This window comes from Chinchilla lanigera, unplaced genomic scaffold (genome assembly GCF_000276665.1).
Source record: "Chinchilla lanigera isolate Chin_1 unplaced genomic scaffold, ChiLan1.0 scaffold00019, whole genome shotgun sequence".
NCBI classification, from domain to species: domain Eukaryota; kingdom Metazoa; phylum Chordata; class Mammalia; order Rodentia; family Chinchillidae; genus Chinchilla; species Chinchilla lanigera.
The window spans coordinates 18,159,106-18,175,425 of record NW_004955420.1 but is presented as its reverse complement, the minus strand read 5'-3'; positions in this window follow the sequence as shown (position 1 = coordinate 18,175,425).

The window sequence follows — 16,320 nt, the reverse complement described above, 5'->3', positions numbered from 1 at the left end:
CACAGGCCAAGTTGAATGAGAACCAAATCAAATCCAGTGGTGAGGTTCAACGTTGACCTTATGAAGAAATTTGATTCGGTTCTCATACAGTTTGACTTACGACCAGAATTAAGGAGAGAATATATATCTTTAGTTTCACGGTCATGGTTGATTTAATGTCCTGAATCGATCCAAAACATTTGTTTTGTGGTCATTTTGACTTTGGGTAAGAGCCTGAAGTCATATGGCGCCGGATCTGGTGACAAGGTGGATGAGGATGCACCCTAATTATTATAAGCCTGCCTTTCTATTGGACTGCACTGGCCAGCAGCGTTCACTGTATTTCTCATCATACGTTGTACAGACTTTCACAAAAGAATTCCAGAACAGCTTAGTAAAAGGTGGAAGAGTTATACGCTCTGAAGAGAAACCAGAGTATTCAGAACTGCTTAGGAAAGTGGCAAGAATGATGAGATAAATGTATTCAAAGGGAGGAGGTATACTTCAAGTGGAATTAATGGCAATGAGGCCTTTACTACAATAGGATTTTTCACATAAATATTCACCATATATTACCATATATCCGTGGTATTTAATACAGTACTACATATACTATATGTGTTCTTGTCTTAGGTATTTTTCTCATTGCTAAGACAAAAATGTCCAACACCCAAAGTGAAAGGGGGAAAGGTGTATTTAGCTCACAGTTTGTAGAGGTTTCAGTCCAGTCAGCTGGCTCCAAGGCAGGGTGGCAAATGGCAGAGGGGCCAAAGGTCATGGCATTGGAAGAGAGCAAAAGAGACAAAAAAATACAAGGTTCTTTCTGTTCCTTATATTGTATGCAGGCTGCCTGCCTTAGGGCAGGTGTAGCACTCAAACCCTTAATCCCAGCAGTGGACCATGAATCAATCACAAACTCTAGATTCAGCCACCTCTGAAAATCCCACCCCCTCATGATTGCATGAAGCTTGGGGACATCTGGGAACAAACTGTAACAGATCTATGTTGTATTGTAGTAATTATAGATAATGTGTTTTCCTGTTAATAGATACAATCCCATTATGAAGACACACATAGGCAAAGTAGCTGAATCTTATAATAGAAATATCAAAGTCTTTATTTCTTGAATTCTAAGTGTTAGATATCCCCCGAATTAAATGATTGGCATAATGCTGCTAGTAGGAGAAAAAAATAACCAAATCAAAGAACTATGAGAATGACTAATCCTTGATATACCATCACAGATCTTTGGGCTCAATTTTAGGTTTGTTTTTTTTTTTTTTTTAATGTTTATTTCATTAGTGAATGTTTTGGGTACATTCCTTGTGAGTAGTGGGTATACATACATGCATATCTTATTTCTTTTAACATTCCCTTCCCCCCCCCTTCCTCCATCTCTTAGTCACCTTTCTATGGCCAACGCTCTATCTCCCTATTTCACATTGTCTATCAATTATTTTGTTCTTTGGTTTATTTATTTGGGGGGGTTCTCATATAGGAGAAACTATACAGTTTATAGGCATTGGCATTTCATCACTTTTATTCTCTCTTATGGAGCTTCTGAAATACAAGGAAAGAAACACATTTTAAAAGTAGAATAAAGTTTATTGTCTTCCAAATATCATAGGATCTAGTTAACCCTTTTACAAATGTAAAATACATTAATAATAATTAATGATCTTGTTTTCCACATCTTGAGACATTTTCATGACTTTTTACCACTCCAGGAATTATTTTATATTTACTTATCAGTCACAATGAGTCAAAACTCCTTCTTAAAAATAAGACAAAGATGAGATTATCCAAAATTGTGCTGACGTGATAGTTGAACATTTACATAAGACTAGTCATAATTGAGATCTGCTCTAAGTGCAAGCTATCCATTTGATTTTAGAGAATCTAAACAAAAATAATGTAAAATAGTTCCTTGACAGTTTATATATTGGTCATGTGTGGCCAAGATAACATTTTCTAATCTATCTTATATTAATTTTACCTTTTTAACTTATGTGCTCTTAAAATATTCATATTATATATAGTTCTATTAGATGATTGACCTAGAAAGATGATGCACCAAATATACAGGATTATGAAATAAACTTACTAATTATAATTGCACAGTATTTTTACTATGCTTTCTATAGCTATAGCAACCTCTTGCAAGAAGTTATAGAGGAATATGTGATGTGATATGATAAATTTGTGGTCAGAATTTATCATTACCCTCTCTTAAAGGTTAACATGTTAAAATTGACAGAGGACGTACTTTGAAATTGTTAAAAATCAGGATGAACACGAGGGAAAAGTAGCAGTATTTACTCTGCCTATGGTGAAATTGGTCATATAAATTAATTTTCAGACTGACTTATATTCCATTGATATGCTCATTTAAATTTCACAAACACAAGTTTCAACAGATAAGCAACACAATTCTAATGCCTGAAAGGATCTACTACTCTTATCCAGACAGTTATTCAAAAGGGGAAACTTCACCATGTAATATTTTACAATAAAAACCTGCCCATCTTATTTTTCTGAAAGGCTATGTGATAATGTTACTTGAGCTCTGAGGATCTTTGTGCAGCAAAATTTATATGCTTCGTCAGTGAAAAAATGATAATGATCTTTATGCATTGAAGGTAAGGAGAAGTAAATAGATAATGTAGACATTTAACTGACCATTCAAATTACTACTTATAAAAATATTGAAAATTTTGAGCAAAGAGCACCATTGTCCCTCTTCAAAAAATTATGAGCCACTAAAAATATTGCAAGTGTTGCATTTTGATGATGTAAATAAAAAATGAACAATAAGTAATGAATAACTAAATTCTATCAGAGGTGTAGCTGCGATCATTACAAAGTAGATACACCCCACCTTGCATGTCAGTGTGTGGGCAGTGAACTGCACTCAGACATTATTTCCCACTTTGTGTGTATATACCGCATAAGTCCATTCAAATGGAAAAGATATCTTACTAAAATTTCTGCTGTCCTTCATCCTTTTATCCTGTATTTGATTCACACACTTTCTAAAATTTTGGAAAAGAAAGTAGCTAATTTGACCAAGAAAATGATGATAATATTTTTCTTATCATGCTTAGGCTTTTAGAATAACTTACCTAGTATTAACAGTTACAGAGCATCAGAGCCCTAATGCTGAAAAGACATACTTGAGTTATGTAAAATATGCATTAGATCTTTGAGATCCCTGTACTATATTTCTGCTCTAAGTTCAGTATCTGCATTATCTAAGAAGGTAACACAAGGACATTACACTTGTCAGTGTACCAAGCATTCCTGTTAGCAAAATAAAAGTGCCCTAAAATAGTGAGTACACATTGGAGTCTTTCTACTCCTGGGGAATGTAACCTTAATTTTCAAGTTACTGTATCAAAGACTGGTAGTCAGTGTTCATTCTCCCTTTGGCCATTCTTCCTCATTTATATTCCATAGTTCTTTTATTAGGTGTGCTAGAACACAGGACATTTTGACCCTGAGAATAGACTTCCCACACTCTTCTTTGCACCCACAAAAGATTTAACCTCCACTATAATTTTCTTGAATTGGTGGACTCTATGCAATGTTTCTTGATGCCTTAGATATTCAAAAATGTTATGCAGGTTTGTAGATTTTTATGAATTTACACAGAGGCAGTGTGGAAGGAGCATAGAGGTGAAGGAAGTCTGGAGATTGGGCTAGATGTTTAATCTTCTGCCCTTCATTGTTAACACCTATAAAATGAAGATTTGAACCCTTCACTTGTCAGGATTTTAGTTAGAGCTTGGGAAGACAGCTGAAGGATAATAAGTAAAACTCTGCCATTTTAGAAGTGGGTCATAGTTTTAAGACCAATCACAGTGTCATGCTGTAGTCTACATTAAATGCAGATCTAAAAGCACTTGGAAACTCATTTCTTCTCTAGAAAAACATTGTATGGCGTGCTAAACATTACACACACACACACACACATATACTTCAGATTTTTGTAGTTCATTAGATTTAGGCAGAGCTTTCAGAGTTATGTTGGGTGTGTCTTTGAAATTTACGAGATTTGTGATTTACAACCCTCACATTAATTCCAAATCCCTGAATGTGCCAAGTGGGTGGTAAGTACTAGCAGCTGAACTTTCCTTTTGGGGCTTTCATCAAAATTCTAGATTGAGGACCTTCGAGGACTAGGTTTTTGGAATTCAAATAAAAGCTAGAGACAGAGAAACAAAGCAAAGGAAGTAATTTCAACCAGAGAAAGCTTGAAATAAGGAACCACAGAAAAGAAAGAATCCATGGAGCACTTTAACTCATTGAACGCTTTTTCTTATAATTTTGGAAAATCATTATTTTATCTGTAAGATAAATCATGATATTTTAAATAACAGTTGGATACTCATGAGCTCTTGGTACTACCTTTTATACATTGATGGAATTCTGCTCTTCCATTTTTTTAGTGAAGTTCTCGTCAACTCTATCCAATATTACCAAAGATTTCTAGTACACCTCTTTTCCCCTAAAAGTTAGATAAAGCACTTAAAAGCACTCCCCATACCTAGGATATACAATGCTGGAATTATAAAAGAGTAAAAGAAGAAACAACACAGAGATCAACTCTTTGGCATAATCCAGGCTATGGAATGAATAGGAAATTTTGCTCTGTCATTCCATAGGGCCTCCTGCCAAATGCGTTTTGAAAGCGCTCAGAAAATTTGTTCTTAAGAATTCTAGAATGATAGTTGCATTCAGGTAGGCATGCATAGGATATAATAGAACCAACGCTGACATTTGTAACTATTCAAAGGAAAGATCAAGAAAGAATGTTCCAGGAGTGTCTCACTTTTATAAATCTCAGCCATTCTGGAGAAGCCCTGGGAATTATCCGCCTTATGCTACTTGGTGTGCAAAAAGGCTTTCATGCTACTGAGGACTGTGTGTGTGTGTGTGTGTGTGTGTGTGTGTGCATGTGTGTGTTAGTTTTTTTTTCTTACTACTTTTGAAATAGAGGCCTCTAAGTGTCATTTCTCTTTTTCTTTTTGCTTTTACAGGGCACTTGAGGTGTTACCATCCTAAGTAATTTCTTGTAAGCAACACAGCTCAGGAAAATCGTGCTGAAGTTGTGCATGAATAATTCCATTTCCCTGTTGCCCTTTTCTTCACTGAGGAAGACCTTCACCCTGTTCTATTCCCAGCTTTATGGTTCCCTGCGTGCTGGAAGGGGCACAGCGTTACTTGCATTTTGCCACAACTTTCAAACCATTCCTTGGGGGTGGTGGCCTGCCATCACATTCTTTTCAATTGCCACCCTGAGGCCCTTGATACCTTCTAGAACCACAAGTAAGACGCAAAGTCGTGTCTAATCCTGGTCTTGCCAAAGGCTCACCAGAAGGCTTCACACTCTGCCCCATGGCTGGCTGGCATTCAGTCAGCATTTAGCAATCAATGGGAGTTCTGTCTCTTTAGATACTGCCCTTCTTCTTCCCTGGTATAATATGCTATTCATGAGAACATAGTTTGGCTGGCTTCCCCCCACCCCATCTTTCATCTCCTGAGCCTCATTACTTTTTGTCTTGCCTATAATACCACATCATCGCAACCTCGGTAACACTTTGACCTCCTTGGGTGAGGGTGGTGGGAGTGGTGAATGCCTGCGTCTCTCCCATGATTGCAACGCATTCTTTCCTTTCCTGAGGAGAACAGCTTCCCCGTCACTTGGCTGAATGACTATTCACTTGTCAACCCCACTCCAATTATTTCTGTGGTACTCCTGTGTAACCCCAGGCTCTGTTCCTCATGCTGAATGGATCGGATGCATGAGTGAGGAAATCAGAGATGATAAACGTCCGCAAGTGTAGGGATCTGATGGGGCAGGTGGAGTTCAGGAAAGGTCTGCACAGAGCTGGCACATGGACCTTGGTGCTTTGAGAGTTCTCTTTGTGCTTCCTGTCCAAAGGGCTCCTCGGCTTCTTGTGATCCTTCTGATATGGGCAAGGCAGTGTGGAAATTCAGAGTTGAGAAAGATACCACACTATGATCATGGAAGGACAAACCAAGATAGAACTTAGGAGTCACCTAGTTTAAATTCTCATCGTATGGAGTAGGAAATGGAGATTGTAGCAAGAAAAGGGACTGTTCAGCCTCATCGGAAGGCTGCTGAGAAATAGTAAGTAAGCACCAGCCGCCTCAGAGCTTCCTTTCTCACTTGAAAGCAGCACAACCCCACCGTTACTTAGAAGAGGTATTTCTTCCATGCAAGAGTAACACTTTTGGTGCTGTTATTCTTTCTTTCTTAAAAGAACTTGGCAATGCATACTTCTGAGTGCTGCTTACAGCTGGTTACTCACCGCTTACTATTTTCACTCCCAGGCTGGTCTTTGACCACAAAATCCCATGGCCTGAAGAACACTGGAATCCACACAATTGCAGTACTGGAATCAATTATGAATGTTAGGCTCTTAGATCTGTGCAAATCACTTCTTCCTGCATCTGATGTTGTTTTGATTTTGGTATTTTGGCTTGATAGCTTAATTTTCTGTTTTGCTTTGAGCACAAAACAGTGTTCATTGTGGTGCCTGGATTAACGGTGAACAACATCTCTCACTTCTTAAGAGAAACAAAAAGGCAGTATTACTACTGACTGTCAAAATGCCTTTTAGAAGGCCTTGGTACTACTTAGCTCAAGAAAAACAGCACTCTTAATATAATCTTATAATTCCTTAACAGGACTGAACCGTCCTTCCTATTTGGAGAATGTGCTGAAACCAGAGAGAACATGAGCTTAATAATTTTGTATCACTTTTCTCACACTACAAGGCAGTGTTTTCAGGGAAAAGTCTGCACATAAAATACACGTTGAAGGAAAGGTGAATGAGACCTTAGGTTCTATAGTCTGAACCCCTAAGTTTCCATTCCATTCTCCAAGCTGGTAATCTTGGAAAACTCTCCTCGACCAGCTTGCCTCAGGTGTAACATGGAGATAACCCTGTAATTTTATTCTAGGATCTAGATTAATTAACACATGCAAAGCATTTAAAATAGACCTAACACATATTCTTCACATGTCAACAGTCTCTACATGTCACTTTTACTTTATTTTATTTTTTAAAGAGACTTCTTTCTTTCTGCCATAGGTGAATCCTGGGCACATTCCAAGTTAAAGCTCCTAGCCTGTGCTCTGAAGCTTTAAAATGTTTCTCTGAGAAAGAGCCTTCCCTGTGTCATACTGCTCAAATCAGGCTTTCCTTGGTACATGTCTTACATGAATGTTACTGTAGACTTTGAAAGGGACACATTAGGCCTTTAGAGTTCAGTTCCTCCGTATGTTAAAAAGAATTAGGGATCTAAAGCTGGGATGCTGAGCAAATAACGGTAAAGATGGAGTTGTACTAAAAGAAATGGGAGTGAGCATCAGCTGAAGTCCAGATCCTGGCTTCTCATCTTCCCTCTGCTGTAGACTTACCACCTCCTCAATATGTGGTCCTGGGTTTCTTATCTCTAAGAGGAAGGAGGACAGAGTACAAGAGGTCTAATTCTCTTCTACTTGCAATCCGCTAGAGAAGTATGGTTCTCGGTGCAATTATCCACCATTTGTGGAAGACAGTAGGTGCTTCTTACATTATGACACTACCTAGCTGGAATGAAAATGCCGTAAGGATTAACAGCATTTAGATAAATTCTGTAGGAAACACTATGGAATCAATGTCAAGTTTGATGCCACAACTATACATATTTTCCATGACAATATCCCATCATGTTAAACTCCCAGGAAAAAAAAAAGAGGATGATGTCAACACAAAGAGAAAGAACTAGAAATTTTCTTAAATTACATTTGCAAAAGAAATTATTACCAAGAAGAATAAAGTTAAAGAAAATCTGCTCCAGTTACTCGGGACTAATGTAGGAGAACAAAAGTTCAAGGCCAACTTGGGCAACTTAGTGAGAAATTTTCCCCAAAAAATTAACTAAAAAAATAGAGCTGGGAAAATTGCTCCATGGTAGAGCACTTGCTTAGTATGTGCAAGATCCCAAATTCAGTCTCCAATACCACAAAAGAAAAAAAAAAGGGAAAAGAAAATCTGGTAACAGACTCGATGATTTAGATGGATTGCATAAATGAATAATCTTTATATTCTTCATGTATACTTACAGTTTTTCAAAGTTTTTATGTAAATTACCTCTTTTACTTCCATAATGCTATGAAACAGAAAGAGTAAACATTGTCAGATGGAAAGACAGCAAAATCAGTGGGAAAAGACCTGCATGTCCAAGTTCACAAAGCTAGTTACTGGTAGAATCAGGGATACACCAGATCTTTCTCTTTTAATTCAGATTTCATCTTTTGTGATGTCACTATCCCCAGTCAGTGAATATTTTTTGGTGGGTCGCGTTAGGGTGAACACACATACACCCAGGAAACAGAAGCCTACGGTTTTTTACTGGGCTAAGATGGAATGAGTCTGCCCAAATCTGTCCATCTTATTTCATCCAATAAACTCAGACCCCAAGGCTACTTGGGAAAGGGATCACCCTTTGATGAAGGTTCATTGCCAGTGAGATAAAGCTCATCTCGCTCTGGCACAGACAGACTCTTCAAGTGTAGTGTCAACATATGCTTTAGCCAGTGTTGACCACTCAAAATCCTCTGCCAGAATGTAGTCTTCACAGGGAAGAATTCTTTGTGTTGTTTACTGATAAACCCCAATAGTTGACTGGGAATAGAGCTCCTGGTAAACGTGAGGTCGTGAGTTCGATTCCTGGTACCCCGCCCCCAACACACACAACTCCAATAGTCCTTCAATAACTATTTGTGGAATGAACAAACAATCCTTGAAGTTTCATGCTGCTATACATTTGCTATGCTTGTCTCTTCAACAGAATGCCATAACTCTACCTAGCTCATCTTAATCTACATCTTCCTACCTATATTTCAAATGTTCATGAAAATATCTCTTCTGTGACATCACCTCTTTGTTTATCCACTCTGGAGTGACTCAGTAGTATTTCATTTTATTCCTGTTTCCATGCTACAGTGCTACAGTATGGATAACCTCTGCCACACAGTTTGATCTATGCTGATTACAGAAAAGCGCTTTAATTGTTTTCTGAAGCCAGACTGAGCAGCACCTCTGCTATAATCCAGGGAAGAAATAAATGGGAAAAATGAGGAAAAAAAAAAAAGATGGAAACAGAAAATCTGCATCTCTCTCAGCTACTTCAACGGCACTACAACCCAGGCATTCCTTGACACAGGATGAGGTAACCTTTGTGACTGATCTGTGTTTACATTCCAAATAATTGGTGCTACTTTCCTTGAGTTGTTCCATAATTTGAACAGGACTGCTGCCTTTAGGGGTGTCATTGCAGTCTACTTTGTATTTTTCGTTTTATGGCACACATAAAACTTCCTCCTGCAGTGTCCTTTTCATACTGAACTTTTTACAGAACCCCTAACTAAACTGCTTAAAATATACTAAGTATTTAATGAGGCTTTGGTGGATTATTTTGTAAGTTATAATAAGTACTGTGCAAACAAGAAAAACAAGTAAGATGTTTTTCTTTATCAGAATGGCTTTCACTAGAAGGAAGTAACCAGGTGAAAAGATACCAGTGGGGCATATTTCAAATTTATGATCACATGCATACGTCTTATTTTCCTGGGAGATTTTCTTTTCCACTGAACTACCTGTGGTAGCAGCTGTGGTCCAGTTTGGGTCTATTACTGAGGTAACAGAGCTGTGACAATGGGTGACTCTGAATAGCAAGCTGGGAATTAATCATTTAGGGTTACAGATTTTGCTACTGTTTCTATTTTCATCTCCATTTCCTCCTGGATCCTGAATTTCTGCTAACATCTGCTTCTGCTTCTCTTTGATTGTCCATTGGCTTGACAGTGACAGGTTTTCTACTGAAGAAGAATTTAGTGTCAATACCTTAAGCTCTGTAGAAGTTGTTCTAGTATGTGTATAATTTGAGGGTGCTTTGTTTTCATTTGTTTTTTTTTAATACTAATACAGGAGATTAAGCTAAGGGATTTTACACTGAGCTACATCTCCAGTCCCTTCTACAGCTTATCCTTCTAAAATTTTTAAAATTTTGTAAATTTTCATACAGGCCCTCACTAAGTCATTAAATTGTCCACACTGATCTGGAACCAGTCATTCTCCTGCCTCAGCCTCCTAGAATGCTAGGCTGACAAGCTTGTGTAATTTGCAGGGATATGTTATAAAAACAGGCACACATTAATTTGTACATTTAAAGATACAGAAGATTTTCCAATAGCATGTTACATATGCATGAACCTATTCATCAAGGATCATGACTGGCTCTTAAAAGTTTTTGGTATTTACTATAAATCTATATATCTTTTTCATATAAATTAAACATAAAATTTGTCCCACATCAACAAGTCTTCAAATCTTTCCTCATCACTACTCTCTATTTCCTGCTTCATAATTTTAGAACATTCCCTCCTATCCTTTCCAGGTTGACCTCTATAGCACAGCTAGATAAACTGCACGGAGCTGGAATGATACTCATAGATGTAATCATAATAGTTACTACACTGAGTTTTGGTTTCCTACATGCAGTTTCTCTACTCTTGAATAATCCTAAAAGTTAAGTGATAGAATTGCTGCGTTATGGATTAGTCAGGGTTCTCCACAGAAAGAGAGCTACTAGGACATATATGAGACACATATAATAAAAATTGGTTCACATAATTATGGAAGGCAAGAAGTCTTATTGTCTGCTGTTTGACAGCTAGAGGAAAAGAACCCTATGATGTCTGAAAGTCTGAGCCTGAGTGGCTTGCATGTGTCTGTGGGTGGATGTGTACATTCCTGTCAAGAACTAGAAGTGCTAAAGTCTACAGCTGGAGAGGTTAAAGGTCTGTGAGGGTTTAGACAATGCCCCTCCCCAGACTCTCCTGTGCTCAGAATTGGACCTTGTGGTAGATGATTGGATTACGGAACACTGTGCTCAGCAATGGGTCCATCCGCTAATGGTGGATGTCTTCAATGGAGCGTGCTGAGTGGAGATGAGCTCTGATTAGAGATGGGTCACTGGGGGCGGGTCCGAGAAGGGTTTGTATCCTCCCAGGATCCTCACTTCTCTGCCCACTTTCTGGCCACTGTGACATGAGCATTGAGCACCTTTTCTCCACTATGCTTCTCTACCAAGTTGTTTCTGTCTTTGAGCCAGCCAACCATGGACTGTAACCATGAGTCAAAATGAATTTCTCCTCCTTTAGATTGCAGGTTTCCAGTGTTTTGCCCCAGGGACGAGAAAACTGACTAAACCGATGTCCCAGGACTAATAAGGGGCAAATTTGCCTCTTCAACTTTTTGTTCTAGTCTGTCAATGCATGGTGTCCACCAGTGTTGGTCAGGCCACCTTCTGGATTCAGTCTAGTGGTTCGAATACTGACCTTTCTCAGAAATAACTTCACAGACACAGCAGAAATGATGTTTTTCCAGCTACCCAAAAAGCTCTTGATCCATTCAGTTGGACACATAAAGTAATCATCTCACAAACAAAATACAGCAAAGACTTGAGTATTTCCAGCAACTTGCCGAAGGACATTCAGAGATGAAGTAGAAAAAGCAGAACTAAAACAATTTTATTATTGCAAAGAATTTTCTACCACTTCTACAATGACTTAATACAAGATGTGCCATTACTACAATACTACTGCATTGAGAAAGCCATAAATTTTAGCCTAGGCCAGTCTCCATGTGCTATCTCAAAGCAAAATGGGTACAAGATCTAGCTTTGCCCTTTTGGTGCACATAACCTAGAGTGTGGGAGAAGGTTGCAAAAACTACCGATAAATATTGAAACCTTTGAATACTGCAGTACAAACTACTTGGCTGAATTTAGAGAAACAAAAGTTGCACTGATTAGAGAGATCAGAGCAGCTAAGAGAAGAGCAGCATTTGAACTATTTTCTGTCGTGCACATCACAAGCAAACCCAGTGGAATGGTTATGCGGGGAGCAGATCAACAGGTGGCCTCATATGGCTAGACAAGTGAATGGGAACCTGCAGCTTCAGTGTGACTAAAGACCAAGAAAGACCACTGTATCTACTTCGAGAAATCTTTCTTCTAAAATGATTGCATCATTTCAGAGAAAAGTTCTTTTCCTAGTGCTCTACAACTCATCTCAACCTCCAAAAATTGCTAGTCAGCCTGGCGTCCTCTCAGAACATTCAGACAGTTGCTCTCTTACTTCTGGAGAAACTTGAGATTTTCATGACAAGACATATTAGACTAGCGGGAAGGTTATAAGGCCTTGGTGTGAGCGCCATACAGAATATTGCCCAGAATTTTGTGCTGAGGCTTGCTGATACAGAAACTATTAAATGTTCATAGAAACACTGGATTCTAGAGTTTTTGGCAACAGAGAACTCGCATCTTATTCTATAGATGGAGACACTATCACCTAGAACACATGAGGTAATCCTCTAAGGTCATGATGGTAATTAGTGAATGATCTAAAATGACTTCCTAGGTCTCTTCTTCATTCTCTGGGCAATATTATTTCCATCACTTGAAGTCAGAAATATACCTATATGTTCCCTTGCTCTTCTTGGCTAAAGCTTGATCTAAGCAAATAACACAGTAGGAAGACCCTGAGAGTGAAATGTCCTCCCTCTGTTACAGGTGAAGCCTGAAAACTGCGTTTACTATTCAGGTCTTACATGATACGAAGGCAAGTCTGTTCCTCCCTGAATCTCTCTCTCTTTGGGGTATCTGTCAACCCAGACCTCAGGGAAGAGTTTGTCCTGGTGCCCTGATACAGTTTTCTTGTACACTGTGCAACATGTTACTTCCAAAAGATTTCTAATGCAGAGACAGAAATGGTACAGTGAAAGGTGGTGTTTATGGGCCCAGTTAAACAGTCCCATCAGAGTTAGAAAATGCCTGTATTCTTCAAAGATCTTAAGTATTCATATGTTTCCATTATAGCCCAAGCCGGCTTTGAAAGCAGAGACCTGGTATGCTTTTTATTTTTTATTTTGCAACAAAGTTAATCCCACTGAAAGCCTCTTCAATTAAAGCAAGCTCTAAAGGCCAACAAACAGACAAGTGAACTAAGCCTCAGGGACTCAGTACCTTCTTTTTCTTTGCCTTTGTCTATGAACCAGGAATGTAGGGACAAAAGAGTTTGAACAAATCCCATGCATGAGCTTCATGAAATAAGGAACCAGAATTTATACATATCCAAGGGGATTTTCCTACATAAGTCTCCCATAGTACTCGGTTCCAGTGAGCAAGAATCTCACATGTACAAGTCTGGAAAGAACTTGAATAGAGAGAAGGGTATGGATGTCCATGAGAAGGCAATTTAGGAGTGGCCATATACTCCGATTAGTACCAAAAGGAATTGGTTGATTCGTTATACTGAGTTAGACTTCTTACTATCAGACCAGAAACAAAAGTCCATAATGTACAAGTGATTCATTTATAAAGTTCTCCAAGAGAAAAATCATAGAAGGGGGAAGTGGGTAAGAACACAACAAGAAAGGAGAGGATGTCCACCAAATTGCACCAGGTTGGGCACAATCTTGGACAACAGCTTCAGCCTTCCATTGTTAGTGTAATCTAGAATGTCAGCTGGCCTCAAAGAAGTCAGGAAGCTTGAGATTGTATGATCATATATCCATTAGTCATTTGTAAATGGCTTTCCCAAGGATATTTAAACTTTCATGCACTTCCAGCTTTCTTTGTTCCAAAATAACCCATGCATAGTCATCCAAAAAGAACCATAATTGTTGGTCATTAGATGTAAAATATATCAAGTCCCAGGACATAGAGTAAGAAAAAAATGTTATTAGATTATGCAGACCCAACCTCAATAGCATCTTGCAAGCTACATTATGCAAGGTTTCCTATTAACTTGGAAATCTGTGCTAAACAGATACCACACTAAGGTCTCAAATACACTGTATGCTATACAGCAAGATGGTGATAATGGTATTTGCGGGAATGCAGCAGTCCCAGGTTTAAATCTTGACGCTTCTGTTCACTGCTTGAGTGATGTCACTCCATCAAGTCATCCTCCTGTGACTTGGGAAATAGGAAATTAGTTGGAAGAAATAAATGAAATAACCAAGTCAAATTATTAATAACCTACTTGCGGCCCATGAGAAAGGCACATTAAATAATGTTTATGCATAATACTAAAAATGATAACAGTGATAATGATCTTCATTTGCTTATTTATTTATGTAATAAATATTTAAGTAGCACAAATAATATCAGGTGGCATGGCTTCTTCTAGATAATGGATTTCACAGGCATTAGACAAAGTCTCTGCCCTCAGAGAGTTCATATTTTAGCAAGGGAGATTAAAAAAATTACACAAATAAGTAACAAATATACTGTCAGATATTGATAAATTCAGGAAAGAAAAGTAAAAAAGCAAGATTTAGAAAGAGTATTGGGGTAGGAAATGACTAAGACCTGATATTCAAGGGAATCTTCTGTGGGATGAACAACAGAACATACTCCTGCATAAGTAGAAAGCAGGGGCCAGTTCAAGATGTGGAGAATAGTTTTAGAAACTAGAAAATGTGAACACAATAACCATGAATGGAGATGTACTTGTTAAAGAAACAAGAAAAAGGCCAGTGTGACTACTACATTGTGATGTAGACCAAGAATACCGGAAGCCAGGTCAGAAGTGGGACAGGGACCAGATTATGGAGAATCACCTAACTCACGATAACAAGGTGAATTTCACTTCATCGGACTGATAAGAAATTCATGGAGCATCTTGCACAGAGAGGGACAGATCTTAGTTATGTGTGTGTAAGACTAGGTGTTTTCCTATATCCTTCCCTCAGAGCACAGGGCCATCGGTGCCAGTGACTTTCTAGAAAGTGACCTGGATCACACACAACTTTCATCTCAATAGGCAAATTAAACTCTTTTAGTTATCAGGTATTATTTATTCACTTATGATACAATGGTTCCTTTAGACAGTTGGAGTATGTAACATTTGCAAAGAAAGCGTGTATATGTAGTCTCTAACGTACAGATAGGGCTCTCTATACATGCCATCAGAGAATATGGAACTTTGCATTTAGCTATTTGTTTGGTTCCCAATTGTGTCTTTAATTTTTTTTTTAATTTTAAAGTGTGTAGTAAAAGAAAATAAAGAACAATAGCAGCATACCAGCATCACAGATATAAAACAAAGCAAGAACATTAAAAATGATACGGGGTTTCAAAACAAAGTGACAGGAATTACCAGTGGTTGTCATATTACATATTGTTATCTTCAGCTATGTTGGTCAGATTACCAGATGTAAGTATGGAAGACTGTTCAAATCATTCAAGAGAACAAAAAAATAATGATTAGATAAAACATTAGAGCTAATACAGAGTTTCACTAGACAAGATGGTAGGAATTCACCAATGGTTTTGCCTTTATTGGAGTGTAGCCCTTCTCCTTGCAGTAACTGGGTTAGGATGATCTTACATAACAGTGTAGTCAATAGCTAGAAACAAAATTGTACACTGCTAGGGAAGATTTTGATATAGACTATTTCAGGGAAAATTCCTCCATTTACACCTCTCATGGCTCCTGCCTGACTCCAGAATGAAGTTCAACTCCTAGTCTTACAGTACAGTTTCATACCTCTTCTTTGGACCAGACAGATAGCTCCAATGTACTCTAATGTTAAAACACAAAGGAACCATATGCCCTGATAAAACTATTCTATGTTGTTTTTAAATATATCACATATAATTTTACTTCATGATTGTTTGCTTCATTTCAATTGTTATATTTGTCTCTTGGCCAAGTTCAATTCTCATGTCTGTACTGTCTTTCCTCACTGCTCAAATTTCATTGGCCATTTCTTCTTCTGAACTATGTCTGAAATTGTCACACTTAACGTAGTTACTATTCTTTTAAGGCTTATTTATGGAGATCTATAAACTCAAAGGTAGTGATGATGCCTTACGTGTCTATGTATTTTAGGCATTTTGCATGTAGCATTTGACTTTCCAGTAAGTAATTCTAGCATAATATGCATTGCAGCCCACAAACTTAAATGTACAAGAAGTTTATTTTTATCAAATTTTGATTTTTTAAATTCCCTTTTTTGGGTGATAAATGTGATTTAGGAAAACCTCAGTGGATTTAGGCTTCCCTCTAAGCTTTGGTGGGGGCCTCATACCTCTTTAGTTACCTGTCCAGTCAGATACATACCAAGGATTCCATAATCCTATCTGGACCTTAGTCACCCATCCATGGTCATCACTTCTGGGAGATTTCTTTCTTTTATGTCTATGACCATCCTTGACATTCAACTTTCTCTGTGATAGTAATCTCTCTAGTGT